At 34.4% G+C, this 16,842-nt stretch overlaps 1 protein-coding gene across 1 annotated transcript in view; it reads right to left on the bottom strand.

Moving 5' to 3' along the window:
• Positions 1-13,224, bottom strand: part of LOC138318982 (uncharacterized) — a 48,549-nt gene extending 35,325 nt beyond the window's left edge. The window contains exon 1 of the mRNA XM_069261849.1: positions 13,021-13,224. The gene's annotated coding sequence lies outside the window, so the exon portion shown is untranslated. The remainder of the gene's footprint in view (positions 1-13,020) is intronic.
• Positions 13,225-16,842: the final 3,618 nt, after the last annotated feature.

Raw genomic sequence — 16,842 nt, 5'->3', positions numbered from 1 at the left:
AATTATAGTGGTTAGACCAAGTTTCAAACTCAGGACCTCCAAACACTAAATGGATGCAATATGCTCTACCAATTGAGTTACTTGGTTGTTAAAAGATTGACTATAAATCCAGTATCGCTAAATGTTGTAAATGTACATATTTTAGCAGTCAAAACAATTTAGCACATTTTGTGCTAGCAAAACTTATATGATTATACGTATTAAACTTTTTTTGCCAGAGTAATAATTGTTAATACACAAGTTACTCAATGTGTTCAATAATTGTTCAATTTTGCACTTTAAATTGTGTCAAAACAAAAATGTTTACCATCAATTAATACTAAAATCACGACAATGAAGATATACATCTGAATCTGTTTACATATGAATTACCATGCAGGTATGTAACTGCACTCACTTGAAAAGTATAGATATTTAGCATTTTGATATTTAGCCACATCTCTGGAGATTTTGTATGTGCTGTAGCTATATAGTTGTTAAAGCTAGCAGACTGCTACTTCAGTACTCCCGAGTTATTACAACTATGTTCCACAAAGAAATTTTTTTAATATAATATGTGGGTATTTTCTAAGCACAAAATGATCAGCACGAACTATCATCTTTTTAAATGCCCTTATAACTTACAGAATTAATTTCTATACTATTAGGTAGGATATATAGTTTAACACTGTGTTTAACACTGAGATGAAAGTTAAAACCTTTTATGTATCAGAGTTTGACACACATTCCTGGTATTAACTGAACTTCTGGATCTTAGTGTCCACCATGTCTGGGGTATTCATATCAGGGACATTTCTGGCATCTTAATCCCGACATTTAAATCCCATCCTTGACATTTGTGATTTACTTACAGAAGTAATAGTTATAGCATGGCTCAAAATTCCCATTAAATATTTTAAATGGTGGACAAAGATCGCCTTTACTACATGTATGTAACAGGTGAGTGGGAAAATAACACAGGCAAACAGGGATTCAAACTTGGGAACCGACAGACACTAGCCGCATATCAATTATACAGGTTGAGTTACTTGATCACCAATGATTTAACTATAGTCATGTTCAGCTACCGATAAACTCTCACTTTCACAAAGTCACCCTCAAAAACATGCGAGATCCTATATAGCTATATCACATGAGATTCAAATGATTTGCAACCAGGGGTGGAGATCTAGAGCATGTGGTTATATGTCGAGACATCTTAACCACTTTGAATTGGCCACTGCGGCCCCTCTGACGGAACAAAAGATACCATACGCATCCATACGGTATGGTATACAAAATTACCAAGATATATTCCTGATTCCAGCTCAGGCTATCTGTATGTTATCCTTCATTTACAGGTATTGATAAAACCTGTTTGGAGATTAGATCAATATAAATTCCATTCATGACCAGATTCTGAGAAATCCATTAACATGACGATCAACTGCGGGTGTTCTCATGAGAGAATGTGTCATATCTTTATACATATTACATTACACACAGAGAGTTGATGAACAGGAAAGACACGACTTGATCAATATTTGATATCTGCTATAGAACTTATCTCCGATAGAAGTTTTTTTTTTAAATGTTCCATTTCCTATACTCTAGCACATTTTGATCTAAAGACAATATGAAAACACTATCACAAGCATTCTTTATACCTTGAAAGGCAGATCCAGGAAGAGGTTGGAGGGGAGGGGTGGGGTGGGGGTGTCGGTTGTGGGAGTTTGAAAAATTATTTGTATATTGCCATAACTTCTCTTCACCAATTATTCGAACATATTTACTTGACACTTTCATCTACAGCTTCATTACTCCACTACATATGCGTATTTAGCATTAAAAATATCTGTCTTCACCTTTCTTTTCCATTTCATTGCAATATGGTAGAGGCATAAAATTAACTAATTCTAACAAAGCTGTAATAAAGATACCACAATGGACTTGGTGACAGCACAGCAGTTTCACATGCTTGTCATCGTGCCAATTAAATCATACCACAAAATACATGTATTATGATAATCAGTCTGGCACTTACACTATATATACAAATGCATGTATAGCCAGGCTTATATATAGCCTATTAATTTTGAGAGTCGGACCAAAATAAAAAGTTGGCGGTCAACCGTTTCACAATGGTAATTGTAAGAATTAAGGCTTTTCATTATGCCAAATTTTCCATTGTATTCACAAGAATTGTCATGTGTCAAAAACTAACACAAAAATAATTCATTTCGGCATTAGTGAAAGCATAAGACAAATCTTGTTACCTCAACATCTATTAGCGAGCGCCATATATGCTCTTAAAGTCATTTGGATACTTCGAGTTCTCAGAGCCATCAAAATGCAAAAACAAAACATTCAAGTTTATTACACAAGTTCCACTAATACCTGCGAACATCTTTTGACTGAAAACAAATATGAAAACTTCAGTGAATCTGATAAAACTGGACTCTGGCCCATATGTCATAAACTTGATTTCTAAACAGAATTTGTGTGTGCCTCACAGTCCACTAGTAAATTCAGATTGACCAAGTGTCATTACATGAGCTAATGAAATTTTAACTTCAGAACCAATCAAGTGAACCCAATTCAACCAGGACCTAATCCATTCATACTTCAGTTAGTTGCCAAATTCAATATTTAGGAGGAGAAACAAAACAACCAGATATGAAGTCAAAACTTGTAAACCTTGAAAATCTGGTCAAATAGCCTTCAGTTTAAGCCAACTGAATTCAGCCCTGTCCAGCAGTACTTCTAATATATACTAAATCAGCAGGTAACGACATCAAGTACTACTTTATCATTCCATAGGTAAACACAAATCTGCATTAATACACAGAACCATGGAACAGAGAAGGGTTGATATAACACATGTGAAGTGGCTATCACTAGTAACCTCAGATATACTGTTTACATTATACCAGTCAAGGACATGGCCATCTGTATTGGAATGACACTAGACATGGAGACACCTGGTTTAGGGTGACAAAGTAATTCTGATACCACTCTCGTCAGTAACCCAAGGGACCAGAGTATGATTCCTTTACTATGTAAAACGTGAAAAATAATACTGTATCATATGATATATTTGTGGTTACTTTCTTTTGCAGGTTTGGAGCTTTCAAATCATTTCATGGGTATATGTTGATAAAATTGTTTTTGTATCCATGAACGGTTCTATTGTAATTATATATAACTACAAAATAACAACGGAAATCTCTACACAATTAAAATTTCATGTTACTTTACATACTATACAGAACCAATATACACTCTTCTCTTTCTTTTTTTAGTATTCACACTGAAGTCTCCAGTATTCATATATATTCAATTACTTTTTCTCTCTACAGATTAAGAATTTGAAGGATACTTATAAATAACCTTGATCAATGCTAGCCACAATATATCGCTTGGCTAGAGAGTTCGATCCCTGTCAAAAGCAGGTATTAAAGGATTGATTGTAAATCCTGTACCCTGTTACATATAGAATGCATATATATAAGGTTCTTTTAGTGTAACAGTGAGACCAGTAAGTAGGGCAGTGTGACCCAATATTTGACCCAATAAATGGACATATTTTAAATTGGCATATGTACAGGTTGTGGTCTATAGTTATCTAGTGATTAATCTTAAAATACAACCAACTATACATTAAAATGGCCTGCAGTTTAATTAAAGAAACTCAAAATGTGGTCTGCAATTTACATAATAAAATAATTCCTCTTGCACCTTACTGATAATACTTCTTTGATCCAGGAGCCACGGATTATCAAAACTGGAGACTCACTGGTTTAATACCTGTCTAGCCATTATTGGGAAGTCAGATGACAGGTTTTACCTAATTCTTCCATATAACTGTTTAAACTCCAACTACAATGGTTTTTATAAATAAGCCATTTCTAATTTCACCTTTTTCAACTTAAATTCACCCTCTATAATAAGGATTAAATATATAAACAGATTAACTGCAATACTGTAATCCATAGGAAATGTGACACTTATCAGATTAAAGGTGTCAGACTCGTTAAGTAATAATGGTCAATTTTTATTTTATTTGCTTTCATCTATATGGGGTCTGAATTTGTATGTTTATTTCGTATTACAAAACACATAAGTGATGATTACAACTCTGAAAATTTTAACCATGCACATATATATATGCTTAGACCATCTGTACTATACCTTTTTCACACCTCAAATTGATACAGCTGTCAAGGAGTTACATATCTATCTATAATGGTATATTCCTAGTACTGTAGAATGAAGTGGAAGCTGTCATGCAATTAATGCCAAAATAGAAATTTTACACAGTAATTAATGCAGGCCCTTCAGACCTCTTGCAGCAGACATCACAATTATGTTATCCTACCAGTATATAGAAAGAGAAAGTACAGAGTGGTCAGCTAGGTTATCTATGGATTAATCTTAAAGATGCTCCGACGCTGACAGAGCATAAATGATATTCATCATTTGAACAATAATTGGTGTTTAATTGTGTACATATATGTCTAATTAACACAAAAAAAATATAAAATAACATATTTCGCCTTTGGTGCATGAGTAATCAGTACTTTATTCCATACAGGATATAGTGACACAGAATTTTTTTCCAGATGTAATTAATTATTTTTCATACTTTTAGCTTGAAACAAAATTAGAAGCTCAAATTTTTCAATGGTGGTAAAGGTGTCTGCTCCTGTAAGAAACTTTTGTAACTGAAGAAAAATACTAAATTGTCTGCTCCTGTTTTTGATAGTGAAATGATACCATTTGTCAGCGGTGAAGCGTCTTAAAAGTACAACCAACCGTGCAAAAAAATGACTTACATGTTAAAAATAGAAACTCGTAATGTGGTTTGCAATAATACATAATGTAATAATTCCTCTTGCACCTTACATATAATACTTCTTTGATCCTCACCATAGATTATCAGAACTGGAGACTCACTGGTTTAGTTCCTGTCTGGCCGTTATTGGGAAGTCAGATGACAGGTTTTACCTAATTCTTACATATAACTGTTTAAACTCCGACTACAATGGTTTTTATATATAAGCCATTTCTAATTTTCACCTTTTCCAACTTAAATTCAATTCCTTTATTATAAGGATTAAATATAAAAACCGATTAACTACAATACTGTATTCCATAGGTAATGTGACACTCATACAGGGTGTCAGACAAGTGATAATGGTGAATTTTTTTTGTACCTTCATCTATATATGTGCAGTCTGAATTTGCAAGTTTATTTGGTATTACAAAACGCATAGGTGATAATTATACGGCTCTGAAAATTTTAACCAAATGCTTAGATCATCCGTACTATACCTTTTTCACAACTCAAATTGATACATCAAACAGATGGAGCTGTCAAGGAGTTACATGTCTATCTATGATGGTATACCTAGTACTGTAGAATGAGGTGCAAGCTGTCAAGGAGTCACATACATTGTATCTTTCTATGATGGTATACCTAGTACTATAGAATGAAGTGGAAGCTGTCACACAATTAAAGGCCCATTACCTTTCCGGAGCAAAATATAAAGGTTTCTTAAAAAAACATTAATAACACCAAACAAGAGGCCCATGGGCCTTAACGGTCATCTGACTCATGGCACAAAACAACAAAGTCACAGTATAAAGTATTGGTTAACGATTAATATAAACAATACAAGGAACTCCTTAGTTGAATATGTAAGTTTCTGAAAAAGGTAAATGTCATTTGTTGACCAAACTTGGTAGCCCTTCATCCAAATATGGTTGAAACCCATTCAAGGATTAATATAAGGAGGAGTCAGATTTTTAAAGCCAAATTTCAGTAAAGCTCCCATTTTGGACCTCGGTCATACTATCCCCACGGGTCTTACCTCTGTCCTTTATAAAATATGATTGTCCTTACCTAAAGTTCCCCCTTCTGAATCAATTAAAACCACTATAGACCAATTTTCATTAAGATCGGAGACTGAAACCTTAAAACAGGAAGTGGGCCAGCGGCCATCTTGGAATACCAAAATCTTTAAGAAATTTTTGCATGTTGTTCGGCATCAATTAAAACCCCTATAGACCAATTTTCATTGAGATCGGAGACTAAAACCTTAAAACAGGAAGTGGGCCAGCAGCCATCTTGGAATACCAAAATCTTTACGAAAATGTTTGCATGTTGTTCGGCATCAATTAAAACCCCTATAGACCAATTTTCATTGAGATCGGAGACTGAAACCTTAAAACAGGAAGTGGGACAGCGACCATCTTGGAATACCAAAATCTTTACGAAAATGTTTGCATGTTGTTCGGCATCAATTAAAAACCCCTATAGACCAATTTTCATTGAGATCGGAGACTGAAACCTTAAACAGGAAGTGGGCCAGCGGCCATCTTGGAATACCAAAATCTTTACGAAAATGTTTGCATGTTGTTAGGCATCAATTAAAACCCTATAGACCAATTTTCATTGAGATCGGAGACTGAAACCTTAAAACAGGAAGTGAGCCAGCTAAAATTAAGAAAATTTGCCCTTTTGGGGCCCCACCCCTCAGCCCCTAGGGTTGGACCACGCTCATTTATATAAAATATGATTATCCTTCCCCAATAATGTTTTACACTAAATATAGATGAAATCCATCCAAGGGAGGAGGAGTAGGATTTTAAAGCTAAAATTAAGAAAATTTGCCCTTTGGGGGACCCACCCCTCAGCCCCTAGGGGTTGGACAACGCTCATTTATATAAAATATGATTGTCCTTCCCTAATGAAGTTTCACACCAAATATGGATGAAATCCATGCATCAAAGGGTGAAGGAGGAGTAGGATTTTAAAGCTAAAATTAAGAAAAATTTGCCCTTTTGGTGCCCCACCTCTCAGCCCCTAGGGGTCGGACCAGGCTCATTTATATAAAATATGATTGTCCTTCCCTAATGAAGTTTCACACCAAATATGGATGAAATCCATCCAAGGATGAAGGAGGAGTAGGTTTTTAAAGCTAAAATTAAGAAAATTTTGCCCTTTTGGGGCCCCACCATTCAGCCCCTAGGGGTCGGACCAAGCTCATTTATATAAAATATGATTGTCCTTCATCAATAATGTTTCACACCAAATATGGATGAAATCCATCCAAGGATAAAGGAGGAGTAGGATTTTAAAGCTAAAATAAAAAAATTCGCCCTTTTGGGGCCCCACCCCTCAGCCCCTAGGGGTCGGACCAGGCTCATTTATATAAAATATGATTGTCCTTCCCCAATGATGTTTCAAACCAAATATGGATGAAATCCATCCAAGGATGAAGGAGGAGTAGGATTTTAAAGCTAAAATTAAGAAAATTTGTCCTTTTGTGGCCCCCGCCCCTCTGACCCTAGGGGTCGGACCAGGCTCATTTATATTAAAATATGATTGTCCTTCCCTAATGAAGTTTCACACCAAATATGGATGAAATCCATCCAAGGATGAAGGAGGAGTAGGATTTTAAAGCTAAAATTAAGAAAATTTGCCCTTTTGAGGCCCTGCCCCTCTGACCCTAGGGTCGGACCAAGCTCATTTATACAAAATATGATTGTCCTTCCCCCAATGAAGTTTCACACCAAATATGGATGAAATCCATCCAAGGATGAAGGAGGAGTAGGATTTTAAAGCTTAAAATAAGAAAATTTGCTCTTTTGGTGCCCCACCCCTCAGCCCCTAGGGGTCGGACCAGGCTCATTTATATAAAATATGATTGTCCTTCCCTAATGATGCTTCAAACCAAATATAGATGAAATCCATCAAAGGATGAAGGAGGAGTAGGCATTTGTATAAATAGTCTTACGCACGACGCACGGCGCACGGCGGACGGCGCACGGCGGACGGCGGACGGCGCACGACGACGGACGAAACACGATGACAATAGGTCATCCTGACCTTCGGTCAGATGACCTAAAAATGCATACCGATGATCTAAAATAAGGTTACGACACCAAAACATATGCAAGATTGCCTGCGTAATATGTGAAAACAATGGAGAGTCAATTCGCTGTTTTGCCGTCTGGACTCTACAAAATTATCGATCTTGTTTTACATTCCCATTTTAAAAATTAAAAGCCGTTTCGGAAAGGTAGTGGGCCTTTAATGTCAAAATAGAAATTTTACACAATAATTAATGCAGGCCCTTCAGACCTCTTGTTTGCAGCTGACATCATAATGTATGCTATTACATGTACACCTGTATATGTAAATATTTTGAATAACATTAAATTCTCAGTGTCCGGTAAACATAAACGTGTTTCTACTTTTTTATTTCTATATATATATAGAAAGATTTAATGTAGGCAATTGAGCTTATTCTATTCTAAGTATATGACATATTTCTTTGTTTGAACTTGATTTGTGAGACACAAATCAGAAGTTTTTATTTCTTATACATAACACACCTGTTTATTAATTATTGGGAGCAATTGTATTACACAAATGTTTACATAAGAAAGAGAAAACATGCATGTGATTAATTAAAGAAATGTCCCTTGATCATCTGAAATGCCTGTATCTATATATTCTCTGTACAGGAGTCGACATGGCCATAGATTAGGTTTCTCTGTATAAATACAACATGGGATATCGATGTCATGTTGTGTTGACCTTGATCAACAATATACTCGAAAGTTTTTGAGACTTTTGACCGAACAATAAGAACATTAGAATTATTGATCACATATGTACAAAACTGTCTACATGGAACAAGAAAATAAAGCTGTTATCGTAAACCCTGATCTTCAATTTCCATTTCTATCTCAATAGAAGGACTAATTGTTGGCATGTTTGTGTATACATGGCTTATTGTATACAGTTCATAATGGATAATCAACAAAGAAATCTCTGTATGGTTGTATTTTAGTTTGGTTTAGGATTTCTGAGCTTCAGGTGAGCTAATAAAAACATGTTGTTGGATAATTAAATTTACACAGTACAATTCTGTAATTGAAAGACACGAAATCTTTATATTCAACGACATAGCTACCAATCTGATACTTCATAAACTCAACAAATGTCAAGAAATAACACAATGACCTTGACCTTGATCCCAATATGACAGATATTAACAGAATGGGTAGTCCCACTGAGCTGTTATTTTCGAAACTTTTTGGGGGAGCTGATAGAATTCATATTCATTTTCCAGTTATTTTCATGGATAGAACAAAAATTCACGATTTTGACTTAAAACAGTTAAAATTGAAATTCTGATAATGCGATAAGAGTACTAGTACATACAATTTATCTGTTGCCTAATTAATATTTTGCGATCACACTTACATCGTGTAAAATTGTGAAAAAATAACCTCAGCAAAAATTGACGGCTGTATAATAATTAAGTATGCTACTAAGTATGCAAATATATGATTATGGATACTGGCTCCAAAATCGACAAATATTCAATTTGAATTAAAATTTATATATACACTTGAGAAGGTTTTTCAGATGAGCTTAAAGTCAAACTAAACATTACCATTCCCTAAGTCGCTTGAGAAACAAACAGTTATGGGAGTTTTAAATCTGCCAGTTAAATAGAACTAAGTAAAGCGATTTCACAGTCAGTCACTTCCAATAGAATCTGTCCTTTTAGCTTCTAAAACATTTTGCCCTTAGGTTTAAAAACTTAAGTAACCATGGGACGTACACTAGATTAATCAAGATATACATAGAACTATATCATTAACAGTAAAATTACCGACAAGATGTTTGAATTTTTAACCTTCAGGTCAACGGCATATACATATGTAAGATTATAGTATATAAATTGATACATTGTGTTGAATAGCAGATATATAAATAACATTTAAGTATTAAATCACAAGAGGTGAAATGAAACGATTTTCAGACTAGCTTTTAAGTTTTAGAGCCCTCAATCTAACAATGCTTATTAGCTAGAATACCTCTATGATCATAAAACTGTGTTACCCATATACTTGCTGTACCAGACTGACTTCAACTTACAAAGGAATGTTTCAGTAATTGCAGATATTGCCATTCAACTGAAATATCTTTGGTATTCAAACTGAGCCATTAAAAAGGTTTTCATATCTCACACGATCGACTCAATAACTCACTTTTATAGGTTATGTCTCATTAAGCCACATGCAATGATCAATTAGACATTATAATCAAGCTACATTTAACTAGCTGTTCGTCATAGATGGACTATATATATATATATCACTGGCATACAAAAAATTAACTTCATGAATTTTTTTTGTGAATTTCCTAACTACTTTCATGTCAGTACTTAATTAAAAATTCAAATACAGATTTAATCTAAGCTTATATATTGAACGTCTTTCTTCTAACAAGAGGCTTTTAACAATATGGCTCATCTTTATATATAGAAAGTACTAAAAATATATGTGTTGAGGTCTTATACAAACCATATTCTATTCAATAAAGATCCATGTCATACTCCTTTGTTGAGGTATTGATTTTCAGATATACATCTAGAAAACATTCAGTATTTGTTTGACAACAAAGTTTAAACGAACACTATACACCAGCTAGCACAATAAACTAATAATTTACCAGTTGTTTTCTATTCCAAGTAAATGGACCTAAAAAACGTTTCCTATATAGTCCATGCATCATTGTATTTTTTTCAAAGGTTCTTCATTGTTTAGAATGAGCAGACAAAAGTTGTGCTTTTGTTTCTACAGTTAGAGAAATGTTATGGAAGTGGACTTGTCGATCATCGGTGATCTGTAGGCCTACATAGAGTATCCAGCTATAGTAAAAATAATAAGTGTTAATTCATAGGTCCCAAGGATCATGTGGTTTGAAATTTTGTTGTCACACATCCAAGGTAGGGAATGATTATAAAAAATTAAGAAAAGGACAAAATGTTTAATCAAAATTAATATGTACACACTCATGCAGTGTTTGCATTTGTGTTAAAGCTGTCCCTGTATCCTTTTTAAGCATAGAAAATCAAAAGGACCCCACATTTTTAATTGAACTCCATTCTATTTACATAAGGGGACCCCATTTTATCTAAAGTGGACCCTATATATATGGAAAGCCCTGAGCGCAAACCCTGCAAAAAGTGCAGTGTATGCAAACCCTCCACTCTGTATGACACTAGCACTCTGTATGACACTATGTGTTACAAAATGAGAACAAATACAATGATCATGATAACATTGTGACTAAAATGCGACATGTACGGTAGATTGGATGTTGTAACTTTTTTCAGAGTAACCAGATGAACAAATTTTAATATTTAGGCAGACGGAAGAGTTCCACATATCAAACTCAAGTCAGCCTTCAACAATCCAACATCTACCAGGAACTGATGTCCATTGCATTGACATACACCTCACAATGATTGATTGGTTTAAACAATCCGAAATGTGTGCATGATGACCTAGGTGTAACAGGAGAGGAGAAGATGTAGTGGCCAGATTGGTATTCAAACCCTGGACCTCCGAACACTAGCAGAATGCTGAGCTACTGGTCACCGATTATCGACCCAGTTCAATTCCGCTGCACTCTCCCCTCTTTTCAAAGTCTTCGCCCCCAAAGAGATACAAGATTCGAACCCAGGACCTCTGAACACTAGCTGAGTGCTCTTCCGCTGAGCTACCTGGTCACTGATGATCGATCAAGTCCAGTCCCGATACATATCTCGATCTTGATATCGCTAGTTACAGTACACTCACATTTTATAGGTTATCTGATCAAAGATGTGCCACTTTTGTTTCACCCCTTCATCTTTTACTTTATAACTATGTCACAGTGACCTAATTAACTCGCATGTTCATTATATACCCTATCTTAGAGGACAATCAGAATTAAGTTATCAGAAGCCACAAGTACCAATACAGTATATGTATGTTACCTTCCTTATGGAAAGGTGCACATAATACATTACAAATCCTGCACTATCACTGTATAGAACTCTAAGTTAGAACTCTATACATTACAGTCATTTGTCCGTGTTTCATCCACGTACCTGATCTTGAGGACATCAATATTTATATACAGGACTGTATACATTATACTCAATGCAATAAGACAAACTTATCTTAGAGATATAAATTCTGATCTTGTTAGTCACATATAAAATAAATTTGTTCTCTGGTCATATAACATATACAAATACCGTATATACAATTTATTTTTTGTTTACAAAACATGTCAGTCACCATCTAGGGTAAAAGTGCCTTTGGAGAGAAAGTCTGCAAAGATCAGACACTGGCACTCGAACTCAGACCTCTTGTACTCAAGACACTCTCAATATTTGAGTGGACCAACTAAGCAGTACCGGTGGCCCTTAAATTGTAACCCTCAGGTTTCACCCTGAAATTGCATGCTCCAATCAGATTTAATTCACTTTAAATTGTACCCCTGATCAGAGTTGACCCTTAAATCGTACCAATCGGATTTTGAGCAACGAAAATATTTATATCAAACAAATAATTTTACAAACTACATGTATAATCACAACTAAAGAAATATTTATAAATATAAATTCTTTGCAATTTGAAAATATTTTTTAGTGTGCTTTAACTTTATAACTATAATATTCAGGAAGTTGAAACAACAGCTACTCACAATAACACAACATTATTTGTTTCAGTATTGAAATCCAGAGGTGATAGGTTGATCAACGGTGAATAATCATCAGTGGACATGTATTTACTGGTATATATTATATCACTGTGGCATACCATTAGACCTTAATCAAAGCTCTCAAAATATATAAAGAGTATATACATCAAATATATATGTAGTAATCGCATGCATGTGATATAAATTGTTTAAATATCACTCACTTACCAATTCTTTCCTGTTTATGTATAATATATAATACACTAGTCTTTCCAAATATAATTCCACAGAATTCACCACATTCTATAATATATGTCACACATAGTGACTGCCATTCTCACCATTCACACACAGTCTGTCACAACCGATATATATATCCCGGTAACTTTTCTAACTAATCTCCATTTCCAGTACTGTACTTTAAAAATGAAAATCCAGTTTAAACATGCAAGTATTGGGTTATAATAAGTAATACATACCTGTTCCCTGACTATAGCTTTGACTGTAAGAATTAACACCACGCCGGGTTAAATCTCCAAAATTCCAACAACACCGGCCACAATATCCTGTACACTACTAAACAAGTATCAATTTGTTTTCAATGTATATTAAAGCCTATCATTGGTTCCAGTGAGCAAGTGGCGGGCTTCTATCCATTATTTCCTACGATCGCTACACCTTGGCACAACACACCTGCATTTCTACGGTAAATGTCCAGAAATTTGCGTCGCTTTAAAACCACAAATATATACCCAACGGCATTATTTAAATGGTGAGTAGGTGTCACAGTGGCTGAGTGGTTAGAATTTTATGGTATATTACAAGTAGCTTTACAACTCTTGATTGTGAGTTCAATACTGTTAATGTCATCAAATGTCATTGTTATGTAAATTATATTACTGACTAATTTTGTTGTCCGAAGTCTTACAGTATAGGGGATAGCAGAGTTTAGATAGGCCTTTCCTTTGACTGAGATCAAACGTCAAAAATATAGGTCACAGTGACCTGGTTTTGTTATGTGACACAATGTCTCACCTAGCTATAGATGGACAAACAGACATAATAAGAAGTTCCAAAGCTTTATAGTATAGGATATCTTATTGTCTGGAAAAGGTCGGTTGGATTGACAGACATGATGCAATCCTAGCTATATAGTCCCCTCCCTTGCCCTACCCCACGCATCCCGATCAGACTTATAAGTTGTTCATGTAACAGGCCCAGTACATTCTATACCCTCAGTTTCCTTGATAATTATAGATACCATATATTATCTTAACTTATGTAGTTAATTAGTGATAAACTATGATTAAATCTATATCAATCAAAAGATTCAATCTTTTCTAAAATGGAAAACGAATGTTTTATTTAATTCAATAAGTCATTACAATCTCATAAATTAAGTTCTTTCTACAATAAACACATATACAAATATATAATATATATATACAAAATGAATGGATTAAATTCAATTGATCAAATCAATAAATGAAAAATTGGTAAAAATAAATAAAGGAAAGAATGATAAATGGAAAGATTGAACCTCTATAAAATATCAAATACAAATAAATATATGAAAGAAAGATCAATTGAATCCTATTAAATACATTTAAACTAAATTCATCATGTCTGTGACTGAAAACTTACACAAAAAAATATGTAAATAACATAACTGAATTCTGTTTTTCATTTAATATTCAAACCTTTATATTTCCGCCTGACTACCACCCTACCTGACTGGAATTTCAGAGAGGACTTTTTTTCATCAAAAGAATAATGATTGAAAGATAGAAAAAGTCAATAACCCATTTCCAAAGGCCTAACAGGTTCACTATTGACAAACACAGAACACAATTGTTGGGTCGCCAGACGAGCATTTAAAGTCCAGTAGATGTATTGATTAGCCATTTTAAATCCCGCACGACTTACGCAGATCTACCGTATTATATTTACCTATTGACTTGCGCAGACTTGTGGGTCTTTGACGGGTGTTTGAATATACAACAACGAATATTTGATATAGGTACTAAGTATACCCTTCAACCTAAAATAATGGGCCAGTTTTCAACACTCCCCGACAATGTCGTCACCGTAAGGGATTTCTGCGACGTCTGTCAAACACTGAATGACTATATAAAACACATAAATGCATATATATATTCCATCTGAGTGAATATAATTTGATCAAGATTTTTTTGTGACACTATACAATAATTAAATGTCAATACGAGGACACCTGATATTGTTAATACAATGATTCTAACGAGGAGTCAGATAAGTTTGGTTCCTAATCAATACTTCAATGGCTATAACATACTGACCGTCAACCATAGCAGGACAGATAAATAAGGATTTAATTCATCAATTTCAACAATTCAATTGTCAATTGTCAAGGACTTTTTTTTTATTTTGTGGTATTTGTTGATATTTTGCAAATGCGACCTACTAAATGCTGAATTCGATATTAACATATACTTATATAAATGATGCTCTGAGGAGGTAGCATGTAGGTTCCTGATTTCCATGTTTGATTCCTAATTTCTCTTTCAGAAATTTGAGTGGTATTACAAGGAAAAAAGAGAAGTATAAGGAGCCTGATATGCTAGCTATATCTTAGTAGTAAAGAAAAGCAATAGAAGGATCTCGGGATGCTTAGAGAACTACATATTTGCAAATATTGTAGTGAGACAGGGAGTAGTAAAGTCAGAGGGTCAGCAATCAAGAGATATGTCTGTGGTGGGAATTGGGGTGGGGATATGCACATGTACATGTATATGTAAGAAATTTCTCATATCTCCACTCACTTTGAAACTTAGGATCCGCATTGATAATCAGCTGCAGGAATAATATTAATTAAGTCTGTAAGCTACAGAAATTTGATGAAGATGTATACTAGTAGATATTGGAATTTTACATAGAACATTTCATGTGCAATAATGTAAGAGGGAATTGTAAACCTGACTGCCAGATACTTCAAGACTGACCACTGACCACTAAACCTCCCTAGGTGGACCTGTTGACTAACCACAAAATGTTCAGCTGATAAACTAGCTGGACGGATGAGTTGAGCATTCGATTATCTCCCCTTACTTTAGATCATTCTAAGGAAAGTAACTTTTGATAGCTATATCGATATTCAAAAGATCTTAATTCATATCGTAGACCTTTGTGCAAACCTAATTATATGTTTATCATTAGGGTATCATTATACCAGGTGCTTTATATGGAAAGACTATTAATAAAATACATATTTCCCTGAATGGTGCGGCATGATCGGGAAATCTGCCTACACATGTATTGATCTGAACAAGTGTCTGTGTGTGACTGTTGCAGATCCATCATTCTTACATATTATAACACACATATAATGGCTGTTAATGTGTTTTAATATATGGCCTGTGATTAATCATGTAAAATTATTATCAATATCCTGTAGTAATAATATTTCTGTAGGGCTACCAGGGCCTCCAGTCTCTAAATGGATAAAAATATTATCAACAAAACAGGTATCCAAAGTTTGATTGTTTTTTGTTGTTTTTTTTTTTTTTTTTTTATATATGTTCAAACCACAAGATTATAATAACATTATTTCTGTCATTAAAACATTTAGGTTATGCTAATGGCCAGTCAATCTGGAGTTGGTTATTTTTCCACAGTTGTCGATATCAATCAATTTTTTTCAAAAAAAATATAATTATAAAAATTACATGTTCTTCCAATACTGCAGTACCTATATGTATTTAAATTATTGTAATCATAGGGCGCCACGATGACAGAGTGGTTAAGATGCCCCGACATATCACCACAAGCCTTCCACCTCTGGGTTGCCAGTACAAACCCCACATGGGGCATGCGCAGTTGCCAGGTACTGACCACTGGTCGATGGTTTTCTTCGGGTAGTATTTCATCTTTTCTCCACCAACAAATCTGGCATGTCCTTAAATGACCATGGCTATTAAAAGGACGTTAAAATTGTATAAACTCAAAACCAAACCCAAGTATGCATATGCATTTATACTGTGAAAATTTGAAAGCTGTTCAAATCTAGTTAAATTTTGTTTTAGTTGGTAGCCAAATAAATATCTTATCTATCATTGTAAATGTTAACTAGTCTCAGCTGTAAGTATATATCACCCGCCTACTCCTATCTGTATATATACTATTCTCGTTAAAGGTAGATATACCTGTACACCTACAGGTAAATGTGTGATTTATGGACTTTTCTCAAAAGGCACTAGGCAATATTATCTGGTTCATAAAATATATTATTGATCAATTGAGAATGTATAGCCAAGGAATTTCCA

This window comes from Argopecten irradians, chromosome 1 (genome assembly GCF_041381155.1).
Source record: "Argopecten irradians isolate NY chromosome 1, Ai_NY, whole genome shotgun sequence".
Taxonomy (NCBI): Eukaryota; Metazoa; Mollusca; class Bivalvia; order Pectinida; family Pectinidae; genus Argopecten; species Argopecten irradians.
Note: the sequence above shows the minus strand (reverse complement) of the source record. Positions and strands in the feature narration are given on the sequence as shown.